Raw genomic sequence first — 16,432 nt, forward strand, 5'->3', positions numbered from 1 at the left:
AAGCAGCTCCAGCCCTGCAGTAATTTCCGTAACGCCAGCCCCGGCTTCCTCCCAGACCCAAACTAATCTTCGACTCATGTCCTGTGTTTGAACTATCAGAAACATAGCTGCACAGGCTCGGACCAGCACCCCTGAACTTTTAATCGCCGCACAGATTTGTGCTTTGCTAACCGATTACACACACATGCCGAAGCCTGCTGTTAAAGGGCAGGGATGTCGCAACTGAAAGCACATCTTGGTCACCTTGCTGTTCATGGCAGGTAATTGGGCACATTGATGAAAAACAATTAGGACTGTGAAAGGGTTTTTTGTTTTATAACACTTCTTCGCTGAGGTGCTAACGCTTTTTGGAATTGAAGCACACAGAGACTCATTTTGTCAAGTCTCCTGAGTGTAATCATCTCAGTGTGAGCAGAGACAAACGTTCTGAACTGGCCAGCTGTGTTGGATCCGTGGGATTTCCATTTTGTCAACAGGAAGCTCATGGTTAGGGGTTTAAATGGGGATCTTGCTACTGTTTCAATAGGAGGAAGTGAATTGACCTAAGGCTGAATGCTGCATTCCTTAGCTAGAAGAGAAACGTAATTCTAGTTCACTTGGGACTTTGAGTTATGTCTAGGCTTTTTTTTGCACCTTGAATTCCTTATGGTCAGCGGATTTCATTTTGATCATTTTGATATCTTATAGAAATGTGACCCTGGACCACAAAACCAGTCTATTTGTAGCAATAGCTTTTGTAAATTTCCTACTGTAAATATATCAAAACTTCATTTTTGAGAAGTAATATGCATTGCTAGAACTTCATTTGGACAATATTAAAGGAGATTTTCTCAATATTTCGATTTTTTTTCACCCTCAGATTTCAGATTTTCAAACAAGATAATATTGTATTTTGGCCAAATATTGTCCTATCCTAACAAACCATACATCAGTGGAAAGCTTATTTATTCATCCATCATGACTAGTTATGACTAGTTTTAAGGGTCCAGGGTCACATATGTCACTTCTGAATGTTCAGTTAGTCTAACTGTGGTTCCAAGAATGAATTAGTCTTATATTTATAGAAAAAAAAGAAAAAAAAAAGTTAAGCTTAATTGGCAGTACTTACAGCAAATGTTAAAACGTTCTTTAGAACAAAGGATTCTAAAAAAAAACAAAACAGAAAAAAACAGGGTTATTGTTCAATGACAGAATGACAGGGTTTTAGTGCCACATTAAAAAATAAATAAAATTTAAAATTACGAGATTAAAGCCATAATATTTTGAGAATAAAGTCGAAATGTTTCGAGAATAAAGTTGAAATGTTTCAAGAATAAAGTCGAAATTACAAGAATTAAATCGTAGCAATTAAAGTTATAATATTTTGAAAGAATAGCCTGCACATGCAAATGACCCGGCTTGGGAGCACCGGGAGAAGTTGCCAGGCCACTGGAATTTATTTGAATATATGTGAGATTATTAGCAGAAATCATACCATGTGTTATACTCGCACAGACAGTATGCTTAGAAATAATATTTCTCGTCTTTCTGATTGCATTCATAAGGCCTATTAAGTGCGCCACCAATCCAATAATAGCAATAAGCTTTGTGCTTTTAGTACTTTTAATATAAAACAAAGTCTCAGCTTTCAAAATCTGTCAGTTTAATAGCAAAATACAAACAATGTGTTTTCACACTCTTTAATGTGAAGGGACAGATCGGTGTATTCATGTGAATCAATCATCTTTTTGATTACAATGCGAAATTCGTTTGACTTAAATTATACTGTTTTCTTTGTGGAAATTCCACAACCTACTCCACAAAAACATACTGGGTGTCCAATCTTTCATTCCTCACATGTATTTAATTAAAAACAACAAAAAAAACATTTGAAAGGTTGAAGTGGACTTGTTAACGTAAGTTATATTTTTGTCTTTTTTTTTTAGGTATTTTACTTTTTTTTAGTAAAGGGTGTTTGATCTTCTTTGTATGTTCACTTTGTAAACACTGGGTCTGTACTTCTGCAGCGATGTAGGATGATTTTGAAGTTGGGGAAGAAAACGAGATGGGATTTTTTTTGACATACTCTAACTGTATTGACCTGGATCACACAGACTACGCATCGCAGAGACTAGACAAGACAAGCATTTGAGGTTAAAAAGTATATAAATTGTCAATTCATTTAGAAAATAACCTTGTCGTTTTGCTAGGTAAGACTCTTCTTCCTTGCCTGGGATTGTTTAGAGCCATTTAAAGCTGCATTTAAATTGCAGTTTGGAAGTTCAAACTTGGGGGCACCATCCATATTCATTATATGAGGAGAAATCCTGAATTGTTTTCCTCAAAAAACATTTCTTTATGACTGAAGAAAGAAAGACATAAACATCTTGGATGACAAGGGGGTGAGTACATAATCTGTAAATTTTTGTTCTGAAAGTGAACTAATCCTTTAACCTCATCATTGAGCCTAGAAATTAAACCTTACCATGCTGGTTTCATCTGGCCAGAGGAGAACTAGTCCCCGACTGAGCCTGGTTTTCCCAGGGTTTTTTGTCTCAATTTCTGCCACTGATGGAGTTTTGGTTCCTTTGGTTCCTTTTTTGACAACATTGTCAGCTTTACTGCAAAGACACTATTTAACATCACTAAATCAACAATGAACTGACTTTAACTGAAAAAGTACTATTGTCCTCCTATACATTATCGACACACTATTTTCGTGCTTAACACTGTAAAGCTGCTTTGACACAATCTGTATTGTGTAAAGCGCTATATAAATAAAGATGACTTGATTTGACTTGATTGATTTGATTTCCATTTTAAATGCCTCATTGTAAACCTTTTACTTTAAAGAAATGGAGGGACAAATTGAAATATTTTTGTGGTCATCAGCATTATGCCACAAGTGCTGTTGACTGAGCTTAACTTCCATTAAACTGAGAATATTCCTTTAATAATTATCTGATTTAATAGAGGTGAGATGATTAGACAGATGATTCTTTTCTTTCTCTTCTTTCTTCTTTATCCCCTGTTTATCTGCTTGCTTTCACTGGTAGCTTAAGTATAATCTTTAGCCTTAAGAACCAATTTAGTGGCCCAGTCATTCAAAACACTGTGTTCGGAAACTTCCATCTGGGCGATGGGTGATAGGGGTCATGTTGTCGGACAACACCCCACCCCCTTGTCAACACAAATCCACAGCTTTCTGTTTTTTCTTTCTGTCTAAGCCAACTGACCTTGTTGTTACCAATGACAAAGTTGTCTTAAAAGGTTAGTTCCCCCAAAAATGAAAATTCTGTCATTTATTGCTCACCCTCATGTCGTTCCAAACCCATAAGACTTTCATTCATCTTCAGAACACAAATTAAGATATTTTTGAGCTTCCACTGATGTCACTATTTTAAAGATGTCCTTACTAACTTTCTGGGCCTTGAATGTGGTAGTTGCATTGCTGTCTATGCAGGGTCAGAAAGCTCTTGGATTTCATAAAAAAATATCTTAATTTGTGTTCCGAAGATAAACAAAGGTTTCTGACGTTCAAAAGACGGCGAACGACCCAGTGGAAAATGGGACCTGAGAGTACACACTTCACATTACAATATTTCCTGAAAATGTTCTCAGAACTCAGTGCTTACTAATGCTGCATTTTGAGGAAGCTGTTACTGAAGGGCCCTATTTGCCGCTACACTGAGGCAGCGCAATCCAGCAAGAGAGACTAATGCTGCTCCTAAAGCCTCTGTAACCCTGAGTCACTTGCTGGCAGCTGGTTGTTTTCTGAGGGAGAGTAATTTGGATGGAGCGCCTTACCTTATAAGAGATGAACGGGATTGGCTCAGATATCCATTAGAGAGGACTTTCTAAGCCTGTTATTAGTGAAGAGAAGAGGGGTCTATTGAACGATATCAGGGAGATTTTGAGTTTTTAGTGAGATTTGAAAGCCACCCCCCTTCCCACACCTTCTTAGCGATTTGCATTCTCTTTTGTGATATTATCAGGGACATTATTACATTTTCCCAGGATTTCTGTCGTAAGATTTTCTAAGCGTTCTTAGAAGCGTTTCTTCTCTGGGAGCTGGAACTTCATTTTGGTCATTTAAATTAGTTAAACATTGCCTCTAACAGACGTAATTATCTAAAACATCTATTTAAGTCTTCAAGTCACACATGCAATTGACAAGAGTGGGAAAACAGAGGCAGTGTTGGGGAGCAACTAGTTACATGTAACAGTTACGTAATTTAATGACAGAATAAATGTAACTGTAATATCTTGTTATAATTTTAAGTCTGTGTTTAACCTCAGAACAATCTCAAAGTAAAAAAAAAAAAAAAAAGTTGCTAAGGTCTAATTTTGTGGTGGCTGTGCTTTAAAATTAACTTATTATAATCTGAATTCAAGTAATTTTGAAAGTCAGTAATCAGTGCTGAGTTTCTACTGTGATGTTAACCCTGTCTGCTTTTAGTATTTCAAAATGATTAACCGTTTAAAACATTTGTTGAAAATTTAGAAAAGTAATTAAATGTAATCAGTTATAAAGTAACTGAAATAGTTACACTACTTATTACATTCTAAATAGGGTAACTTGTAATCTGTCAACTATTACATTTCCAAAGTAACCCTCCTAACATGGCACAAGAGCTACTATGTCTGTAAATATGCAGCAGTGCAGTCATCAAAACAGGCTTTTGGGTTTTGTTATATCGCTGCAGGCTAAGTCTTAATTGAAGCATGATTAATGAATAAAGTTCACTCCCACATATTATGGATTATCTCTAAATATATATCACTAATTTGTTCCGTACATTACACTGCAGTTTCTTTAGCTCATATGCTTAGTTGTCTTTTTGAAATAGAGAGCGTAACCATTTCAGCTATGCTTTGATGAAAACAAAAGGAGACCTCATTAATAGAATATTAGTGGTATGAACGGAATCACAAAATGCATATTATTTTCTATTTAGCACTGACCTGATTAAGATATTTCACATAAAAGATGTTTACATATAGTTCACAAGAGAAAATAACTTGATTCTTAATACTGTGTTGTTGCCTGAATAATCCACAGCTGTGTTTTTTGTTTAGTGATTGTTTAGTTGTTCTGAAAAACCACTGAAATAAACTTATTGGTTTTTCAGCAATTTTTGTGTTTGAACCCTTTCCAACAATGACTGTATGATTTTGAGATCCAAATTTTCAAACTGAGGACAACTAAGGGACTCATATGCAACTATTACAGAAGGTTAGAAAAGACGAAAAACGATGCATTAAGAGCGTTAAGAGGGGTGTAAACTTTTGAAAATAATGAAGATGTTTATTTTTTTCTTACTTTGCCTAAATATAATATATTTTCATTTAGTACTGCCCTTCAGCTACAGAAGATACCTATATGTTTCCTAGAAGACAAAATAAGTTACATTTACAATGATCAATGATCTTCAAATTAATGCATCTTGGTTCTTTCTGAAGCATCAGTGAGTGTTTGAACCTTCTGTAATAGTTGCATATGAGTCCCTCAGTTGTCCTCAGTGTGAAAAGATGGATCTCAAAATCATACAGTCATTGTTGGAAAGGGTCCAAATACACAAAAATGCGGAAAAAACAAAGAAAATGTGGGACCTGAAGGATTTTTGTGAAGGAAAGCAGCAGTTTAACTGTTCAGGACAAACAAGGGACTTATGAACAACTATCACTAAACAAAAACAGCTGTGGATCATTCAGGTAACACAGTATTAAGAATCAAGTGTATAAAAAACTATAGACAGGGATCAGTTTTATAAATTCTTTCTTGTTGACTATATTTAAATGTCTTTTACGTAAAATATCTTATTTAGGTCACTACTAAATAAAAAAATTACAGGCATTTTGAATGATCTCTCTTATTTTGATAATATAATTAACATTTTGCACATTCTGCAAGGTGTACGTAAACTTTTGACCTCAACTGTATATTTTAAATAGACACTTTTAAACATTTTAATCAAAGAATTCTAGAAAAAATGCTTCACAGTTTTAACAAATATATTAAGCAGCACAACTTTTTTCTACATCAATAATAAAAAAGGAATGTTTATTGAATACCAAATCGGCGTACTGTTTTAGAATTATTTCCTAAGAATTATGTGACACTGATAACTGGGGAAATGGCTGCTGAAAATTTAGCCTTTGCCATCACAGATATAAATTACATTTTAAAATATAATCAACTTTTTTTAAAATTGTAATAATATTTCACAATATTAATGTTTTGACTGTATTTTTTATGTCAAAATCCAACCTTGGTGAGCATGAGAGACATCTTTCAAAAACAATGAAAAAAAAAAATTCCAACCGAAAACTTTAAAACAAACAATTATGTACAGTATATTATGTTTGTTATAATTGCTATTACTTACATATGTACATTTAAGAAATATTTATATGCATTTATTTCTATTTTCTATTTCTTGATTTTGAATAGTAGTCTTGCAAGCGAGACTGTGAGACAGAAGGATGTGTGTGTTGTGTGTGGGGGGAATTAGGGCATAGCACTCCAGTCCGTTTATCCATTCACCATGAAGTTACAGCCATGCAAAACAAAAGCTCATAAATTATGCATGCCAAACATAGAAATAAAATTAAAATCACATTCACCACGTCTGTGTGCTCAATGTCTGTCCTTGAATATAAAACAGATCTGAAAGATGGTGTTACAAAGATCATGATGAAAATATGTCAGGAATTAAACACAGAATCATATTAAAATGCTAAACAATAGCACATCTAGACAGGATATATGTGACCCTGGACCACAAAACCAGTCTTAAGTAGCACGGGTATATTTGTAACAAGAGCCAAAAATACATTGTATGGGTCAGAATAATCGATTTTTCTTTTATGCCAAAAATCATTAGGATATTAAGTAAAGATGTTTTGTAAATTTCCAACCATAAATATATTAAAACTTAATTTTTGATTAGTAATATTGCTAATAACTTCATTTGGACAACTTTAAAGGTGATTTTCTGAATATTTAGATTTTTTTGCACCCTCAGATTCTAGATATTCAAATAATTGTATCTCTGCCAAATATGGCCATATCCTAACAAAACCATACATCATTGGAAAGCTTATTTATTCAGTTCTCAGATGATGCATAAATCTCAATTTCCAAAAAAATTGACTCTTATGGCTGATTTTGTGGTCCAGGGTCACACAGAAATAATAAAAAGAAAATATTCAAGAAACTATTCAATCTTTTTCTACACCATGCCTTGACTTCTGTCTGTTTGGATGGATGAATAGGTGAATTAATCAATCTAGCGACTCTAGGTGTGACGCCAGACAGAGTTAAGTTCCTACTGATAGTAAACCCCGCTGCTAGAGAAAAAGGGATTCTGGACAACAGAAATCAAAACAAATCAGAACACAAAAACAAGTGCATTGACAATGCAAAGTGCGAGATTATCAAGGTTAAAAATCTAATCCCTTTATCTTTTTCATCTCTTGATTGCTTCACCAAAGCCACTTCTCCTCACTTGGCAAAGTACACACCTTGCGACCCGCTTTTAGTCCAGATTAATAGAGACCCTAATCCCATTCAGAGGATCTGATTAAACCGCTGCTTCGAGAAATCCAGTCACGCCTTATTTTGATCTCTCTCTTTCCCCTATATCACTAACGTAGAAAATATATATATATATTTTTTGCCATTTATCTTTTCATTTTTTTTTGTACTAATTAATTCTCTGACATCCAACTGACAATTACTTAAACCCTTGTGCAACTTCATGGACATTTGTCCATTTCAATTTAGTTTTTTGTTATAAGTGTGCCTGTGTGTCACAATAGTACAAAGTCTTAGGAGGGGGCTTTGGTGGAGGACAGACTCCCAGGAGGAGGGCACAAGATGGAGTCCAGGGTGGTGAGGCACAGCCGGAGGAGTAGAGTCCAGAGGCGAAGGTGGGGCGACGACTGACCAGGGCGGAGCCGGAGGGACGATGGAGCCCGGTGGAGCTGGTGGACCGACGGGCGACGGTGGAGACGAGGGAGCAGAGAGCCGGGGTGGAGCCGCAGGGTCGGAGGGCCGAGGCGGAGTCCAGGACTCTGAGGCTGGAGGCGATGGTGAGGGATCCTCCAGCCATGACACCAATGGAGACTGGCAAACCCGCGGCGAACCCACCGCACAGATGGTGGGCTGAGGGTGAGCAAGGGGACAGACAGAAGATAGCGGGGATTCTGGAAGGCTGGACGGAACCAGCGGAGATCCAGGCAGACAGGTGTTTCCGTGACAAAGTCTATTAAATCCCCAGAGTTGTGCTCATGCTCACCCCCAGTGGTGGTGCAGTGGACGGGGCTCTCTACCGCCCTCTCTTGCTCCACGAAGCACTCCACCGTCGCAGATGCAGTGGCCGGCTCTCGCACCTGGTCGGAAGTTATGACCCCGTCGGCGCTCCATACTGGTGTCGCTCCGGGCTCAGGCTTCCTGTCTATGATGGGCTCAGGCTCGTAATCCGCGGGTCGGGGTGGCTGGCTTGGCTCTGGGTCTGGAGTGACACTGACGAGGTTCTCCTGGGAACGGGTGGGAAACGAGGGTTTGTTTCTCGCCAGTGTCCACTCCACAAACGCGGTGAAGTCCGCTCGAGGGCCATCCTCGGACGACGGCGCTCTGCATGACACGTTGAGGCTTGCATCATAGAACGCACAGAGCGCGTCGTCCGGATAGCAGGTGGTATGAGCTACGAGCTGGAACATCAACATGTAGCCCTCGAGCGGTAATTCCCCCTGCTTTAGCCGAAGAAGGATAAATTCCGGATGGAGTAGGGGATCCATAGAAAACACACGACGGAAACAAAAGACTGGAAAAAACAAACGGGAAACAAAACGGAGGTGAACACACAAAAATAACTGTATCGGTCGGTCTTTCTATCATGATTTAGGCAGGAGCACACGAACAACGACATAATAAAAATAAGAGTATTTAATAAATCCAATGGAAAACAGGCAGACAGGAACACGGAGTGGTAACATCAAAGACCGACAGAATGCAGGGGAAAACACACACCTTAAATAGACAGACTGATTACAACATCCAGGTGACAACAATGAGGGAGAAACCAAAACACTCAGATCTGCGGGGGGAATTGATGGGAGAAACCAACATGAAAGTCCGGGGGTGTGACACTGTGTTGATGCCAACTGCATAAATCTTGGCTCAGGTGTGTACTTTTATTGAAATACTTTTATTTCACCCTAATTTCCTTAAAAAAAATCAATATTACCCTCCGTACAAAAAATACTCACACTTAAGCACAAAAATGTCCACATTGAAACCCATTAAAACTGCAATTTTTTAACCTAGGGCCATTTGACTATAAAATGATGCAATATTTGCTAATAGGCATTCATTCAATCGGCAAGGCTTCAAATTTTAAATTTTTACCATTTTTCAGATTGTGCCATTTTTTTCAAATTTGCAAAAGAAATACTCACTTTTTTATGTTTTCTGCTTATGTATATTACGGTCTATTATAGAGTCAACTGGAAGAATAATGCAGCTATAATTGTATGTTGGTAAAGATGTCAGAGTGTGGTTTGCCTGTGTTTACTGAAAATTTTATGGGTGTAATTAGTTTGAAAGAAATGATATTGTACTGGCAATCAAAAATCCCACGTATATGTATATGAGACACACTCCAGGCAGGGTCATATATGGCCATGTGAAAACTATGAATTAGGTCAAAGAAGGTTAATGAGCTTGGAGGATTTTTCTTTTTCACCTAAACACACATCTTAATCCTTGATTGCACTTTTTCATTTGTTATTGTTTTTGTACAGATAAAAGGTGAGCTTGTATTTGATGTAGAAGTTCAGAAGCCCCTAAACACATTGTTTTTGTTTTCACCACAAGAAAATGCTGATTGTTTAGTCTGGTAGATTTTATACAAAGTTTAAGTATTCGCACAGCCAAACAGGTGTTCGCAAAGCAAAACCTATACATATTTGGTGCTTGAGGGCTTGATCATTTCATTGCTTGCAAGATGAAGAGACTCAGCAGAGGAAGCTCTGTAGCTGGTGTTGCCCACTGACAGTGAGCATTATGTAAAGAAATCAGCTTTTAAAGAATTACAATTCTGAAAATGAATGAATGTTTGGTAATTATGAATAGAAGAGATGCTGATAAAAAAAAACAACAGTCAGTGAAAGTGGGGAAAAAAAATTAATATATAACATTTCTATGGCGGTTTATTGACATGGACATTTTTGTCCATTATGGACCTAAGTGTAATTTTTTTTTAAATGACTAGTATGCAATTTCCTTTAACTATACCAGAATCTGGTGACTCATGTTGTGAGTCATTTCCACCAGTTTTATAACCATAGATTTCTTAAACACCAAAGAGTATGTTTATCTGATGACTAACAGATGACTCAGCTCAAGGAATCAAGGGGTCAAAATTTGGCTGGTTAGCATGGCCCCTTTAGCCCCTGCTGGTTGATGCCGTGACTACACCATCTGCTTCCAACTGAAGATCTTTCTTTAGTAGCCATGTAATGCCTCATTCATTCACTCATTCATGTACTCTTATGGACGGCTTATATCAAATCAGAAATTTCTGAGTTGTGCTGAGTTGAGCAGAGCAACAGCTAATAATGACACTCTTGTGTAAAGACGCTTTGCAGCAGAAAGTGAAGTTGTTTACAAATGTACAGTATTGCTTACCTTATTTTCAGGGGCGGACTGGCCATCAGGAGAACCGGGACAATTCCCGGTGGCCTGGCAGCCAATTTGGCCCGCTGCCATTTTTTTATTTATATTTTATTTTCATATATGTATTGTTGTTGTTGTTGTTGTTTCTGTTGCCTGCCGAATGTACTAAAGTGATTATTTCCAAATTCTTCATTCAATAATAATACTCTAATAAATTGTAATCCGGTTTGTCTTGACTGACAACCAATTCGCCACGCGCACGCTCCGCCAAAAGAATGCAAGACTCGAGAATGGAGCGCCCAGGTGGAGTAGAGTCGAAACTGTCCTGTTCAGTACTTAATTTACAGGTCAGATACATCTGTAAATAGTCTATTGTAGTTTTGTTTTCTTAGTTAAGCATTAAACTGCTTGCAAATATTATCAATAGCAGCCAGTTTGCTGCAAAATTAACAAAATGGCATAATTTTGTAAAGAGTAGGAATTTAGCAGACAAATATTCACATTGTTTTATAACACGTTTAGAGGGAGCTAAGGCAAACAACAATACAATCCTTACAAAAATTAACCATGTTTTCACTAAAAACCAAAAACCATTGTTATAGTTAAACTATGGTAACCACAAATTTAAAAAGGTTTTGCTACACTTTATGGTATTTGTAGTAAAACTCTGGTTATACAAATTGTAATCAAAATGCCAAAAAAAAAAAAAAAAAAACAGTTACTACTATACTTTCACCATAGGCCTAATTAAACCATGGTTAATTTTCCTAAGGACAAAACATGACCCATGATAATGCAAAAAAAATTTCAGTATTAGGATTTTACTAAAGATATATTCAAGATGTAGCTATTATTGTAGGCCAACAGTTTTGACATTTGGGCATAATAAAACAATAGCACATGGTCCTAAGGTAAATGGAAGTTCAAGAGATAATCTTTAATTATTTTGCGTGGCACCAGCCAATGGATTATACTTTTTATGTGATAATAATAATGGCTTTACAAAAAAAAAAAATATATATATATATATTGTCCATGGTTTCAGAATTTGTTGTGGGTTTTTAGGATGGCCTGGATGAGTGTGAGATTTCCCGGCCTGAAATTTTGTCCCAGTCCGCCCCTGCTTATTTTGTAACACTTTATAACCATTTTCCTGTACACTGCCGAAGCTGCTTTGAAATATTCTGCATTGTATAAAGTGCTATGTAAATAAATGTGACTTTTCAATGTGGTTTTTCATACCTTTTAGCAAGGAACCACGACAAATCAAAGCAGCCGAGTGTGTCTGAGATTCCCGAGAGCTTTTATAGCTCTGTGTCGCCATCTTGTGGACAATCGCGATTCGGCGGCTTGTATCAGAGCATGTTCTCACATGACAGAGGATGAGCGTGGTGAAAATTTGAAACGCTGTAATTTCCTTGTAAACTAATAATCAAAGACTTTTTCAAGAAAGACAGTGATTAGCCTGCAAGAGACTATGTGTCTTCATCAAGGCTTTTCTGTCAGCCTAATTTCCATCGTTGGAGGATCTCCAAATGGCTTTGGCTGCCATATTTGAAGAGACAGTTAGCTATTCTGTGTAATTATCACTGATGTGTATGCTTGCGGTGGAGTGGCTCATTCCAAACTTGGACAACATTCAGAGACAGTTATCTGCACAAGCTCTGGGATACCACACAGACATATGCAGATCCACGGACGCACTTGCACACAAGTGTTCACACACAAACACCCGCCCCCACACACACACACAGAGAAGGCAGATGATGTTAGATTAACTGACAAACACCATACTGTCTTTTTTCCTAAATAATTTTTGGCATTTCTCTACACAATGCAGCTTTGATCAGTGCTGTAGCATTTGTACATTTATTTTAGATGTTAAATGCAGATATGGCAGGCAGCGCACACAATAGCTGACCTCCTGTGGTTATACTCACAACTATAATTCAAAGAATCGTCCTATCAAAGAATCCTGATAAAATACATCATGGTTTCCATTAAGCAAAAATATTAAGCAGCATAAGTGCTTTCCACACTGACAATAGTAGAAATGCTTCTTAAGCACCAAAACAGCATATTACAATCATTTCTGAAGGATGAAGCATCTGCAGAAAATTCAGTTTTGCATTCACAGGTATTTTTTTATATCTTCACATATTATAAATAGAAAAGACTTAATTTACTGTTATTTCACACTATTGCTGTTCTTTTTTTCTGGGTTTGTGATCAAATAATGCAGCCTTGGTGACCATAACAGAATGTAAAACATTAAAAATATTATAGGCCCCAATTTTCAAACTGTAGTATTAAACACACGAAGAACTCAACCTTCTCTTGGATCCTAAAGCCTTTTAATGACTTAAAGAATAAGTTTCAGGTTGACTCCTTATGACTTTTCAAAATATATGATTATGAAAACCAATTATGACATCCATCACGTCTTCAGTGCCCAGTCTTGCAAAAGTATTCATACCCCTTAATTTTTTTCACGTTTTGTAATGCCGCTGCCTTATGTTAAACTGTTTTAAATAACTTTTTTCCCTCATCAATCTACACTCCATGCACCATAATGACAAAGCAAAAACAGAATTGTCGTAACAATGAATTAAAAAGCAAACTAAAAAACTAAAATAAGTACATTGCATAAGTATTCATACCCTTAACTTAGTCCTTAGGTGAAGCACCTTGACAGACACAAAGTCTTTTTAGGTGAATGCAACAAGATTTGCACATCAACATTTGCCAATTATTTGCCATTCTTCGTCTCACCTTTTCACCTCTCAAGCTTTGTCAGCTTGGATGGGGTCTCGCAGACATTTTCAGGTTTCTCCAGAAATTTTTGATTGGGTTCAGGCCCAGGCTCTGGCTGGGCTACTCAAGAACATTCACACAGTTGTCTATATGCCACTCTTGCTGTGTGTTTAGGGTCATTGCCATGTTGGAAGGTGAACCTTCTGCCCAGACCGCGGTTCTGAATGCTCTGTACTGGGTTTTCATTAAGGCTATCTCAATATTTTGGTGCATTGAGCTTTTCTTCTACTCTGACAAGTCCTTCAGTCCCTGCCGCTGAAAAACAGTCCCACAGCATGAGGCTGCTACCAGCACACTTTACTTTTGGGATGGTACTCTGCAAGTGATGAGCAGTGCCTGGTTTCCTTCAAACATGATGCTTGGAATTGAGGCTCATTAGACCAGAGAATCTTGTTTTTCACAGTTTGAGGGTCCTTTGGATGCTTTTTTTTTTGCAAATTCCAAGTGTGTTTTCACGTATCTTCACTGAGGAGAGGACTGAATCTTGCCACACCACCATGAAGCCCAGATGGATGGAGTGTTGCAGGAATGTTTGTCCTTCTGTAAGTTTCTCCCATCTCCATATACTGTATGATCATGGAGCTCAACTAGAGTGACCGTCAGGTTCTTGATCACCACTCTAGCCAAGGCTCTTCACCATCAATTGCTCAGTTTGGCCAGGAGGCCAGGTCTAGGACGAGTCATGGTTCTTTCAAACTTTTTGAACCTTCAATGCAGCAAAATATTTTTCTAAACTACTCCCCAGATGTGTGGCTTGATGCAATCCTATCTCTGAGCTCTACAGGCAGGTGTTTTCTTTTAACCTCAGGGCTTGGTTTTTGCTCTGATATGGATTTTCAGCTGTTAGACATGTTATTAAGACGTGTGTGCCTTTCCAAATCATACCCATTCAATTGAATTTGCCACAGGTTAACTTCACTCGAAGTGTAGTAACATCTACAAACAATATAAATGCTCCTGAGCTAACTTTTAACTGTCCCAGATAAGGGTATGAATACTTATGCAATAGAATCACTTAAGTTTTTCATTTTTAATAAATTTGCAAAGATGTTTGCTTTGCGATTATGGTGTATGGAGTTTAGACTGATGTGAGAAAAAAGTAATTCAAAGCAGTTTAACATAAGGCAGCAACATAACCAAATGTAGGGGTATGAATACTTTCGCATGGCAGTGTAAAACATTAATAAATGCAATGAACTTTCACAAAAACAAAATTCTCTGACTATTATGCACACAGTAGAACATTCCCATCACTTGTTTACTTCAGTTTGTTCAGTTTGTTGTCTTTTTATACAGTGTGTTTTTGCTGAGGTCAAACAGATCCACTAATTCTACTTTAGTGGATACCAGTCACGTTTGTGATAAGTATGTATATCCCAACTATGTGTTAAAACATAGTGATTTAACTAAAATAATATCTGCTCTAATTATTTTTTTAAGGTTAGACATATTCAAAGAGTCTGAAAGGCAAAATAAGAGGTGCACTTTGAAATTACTATCACTATTTTTTACATCTCTGGAACCCCAAACATAAAAACAGTAAAGTTAAGCTCAAAAGAAACATGAGGGTTAAATCTGTATAATTCATCAAGAAACGTCCAACTTCAGTAGGTCCGTAAAAAGGCCCTAGTGGTTGTGAGGCGTTCACACACCGGATCATTAAACATCAGAATTACATTGTGAGATGTGTATTGCATCATGAGCAGCATCAAGGCCAGAGGATGACTCACATTTGAAAAGGACTCCACAAAGACCTAATTAATTTGAAAAAATGGTTTAACTTAAATAAGGACAATAATTTCAAAAGTGAACATAATAATGTCATATGTGCTTTTGTATAGAGAACAATCACTGCAATTAATTTATAAAAAAAGACCTAACAGCATGTATGTGAGAAAGAAAAAAAGACTTTAAGGTTATGTTAGGTTACATTCACCCCTACAGACTTCTCATTACAGAATTATGAACCACTCAAACGGTCTTTGTCTTCAATTATCTTTTGTCATTATTTATGTGAACTGCTAGGGTAATGACTCACAAAATCATTAAAAAGCATTTGCTAAATTACAAATAATGATGCTATGTCTTAAAGACAGATGTGGTGACGGTGGGGAAAGTGAAGTCATGGTTGTCAGATATTTCTAATCTCCTATTTCTAATCTACAGTTTGCAGAAGAATCATGTTGAGCATCTAAATATGTCTTTTTGCATACTTACTTTAATAAGTAGTTATTAAAGACAGTTGAAGTCAGCAAAAACTGGGATTTTTTCTTCTCTACTATGAGATATATCTGGGTGAAATGGCCTGTCGAACAAGAAGAGGTTGAGACTTGATTTTATTCATTGGATTGTTGTGTACACATCACCAGAGATGTCCATGCGAAGATGAGGTGACATGAATTTGATTAAAGATTATGAGTGCACATGAATTGAAAAAGTAAGGTTCATATAAATGATTTATTATAACTCCTGCAATATGGCATAAGAAAGTATGAATCGTCCATTTTGATTCATAGTCACTTCAAAAGTGTCTTTTCTGCACTTATGCATTCAACTCAGCTTCCCTCCAAGTTTAGTTTTTACCTCCCTCTCTCTTTTTTGTCAGAGATGTATTTTTGTGTTTGTCCACTGTGTTGTTTTGATGTTATGATGTATGCAGTTATCTGTCAGGGACAGCCGGTGGGACGTGTTTACTTGAGCTCAACAGGAGCTGACTCGTGTCTGTACCTACATGTCACCTCTTTGCCATGCCGTAACTTAAAGAAGACATGCTAATGTAACTCTGGGCATTGACTGCTGCCAACTCCACTGATCTGCTCCCAGAAACATCCTGTCAAGTTCAGTCAGGCTGCAGAAGACTGGAGTGAGGTTCTTAAACAGTCATAAGGGAACCCATATGAAAGAATCTTCCATAAAATCCAAGCAATGAAAGCAGGCAAGTTTGTAGAACAGATG

Source organism: Garra rufa, chromosome 3 (genome assembly GCF_049309525.1).
Source record: "Garra rufa chromosome 3, GarRuf1.0, whole genome shotgun sequence".
In the NCBI taxonomy this organism is placed as follows: domain Eukaryota; kingdom Metazoa; phylum Chordata; class Actinopteri; order Cypriniformes; family Cyprinidae; genus Garra; species Garra rufa.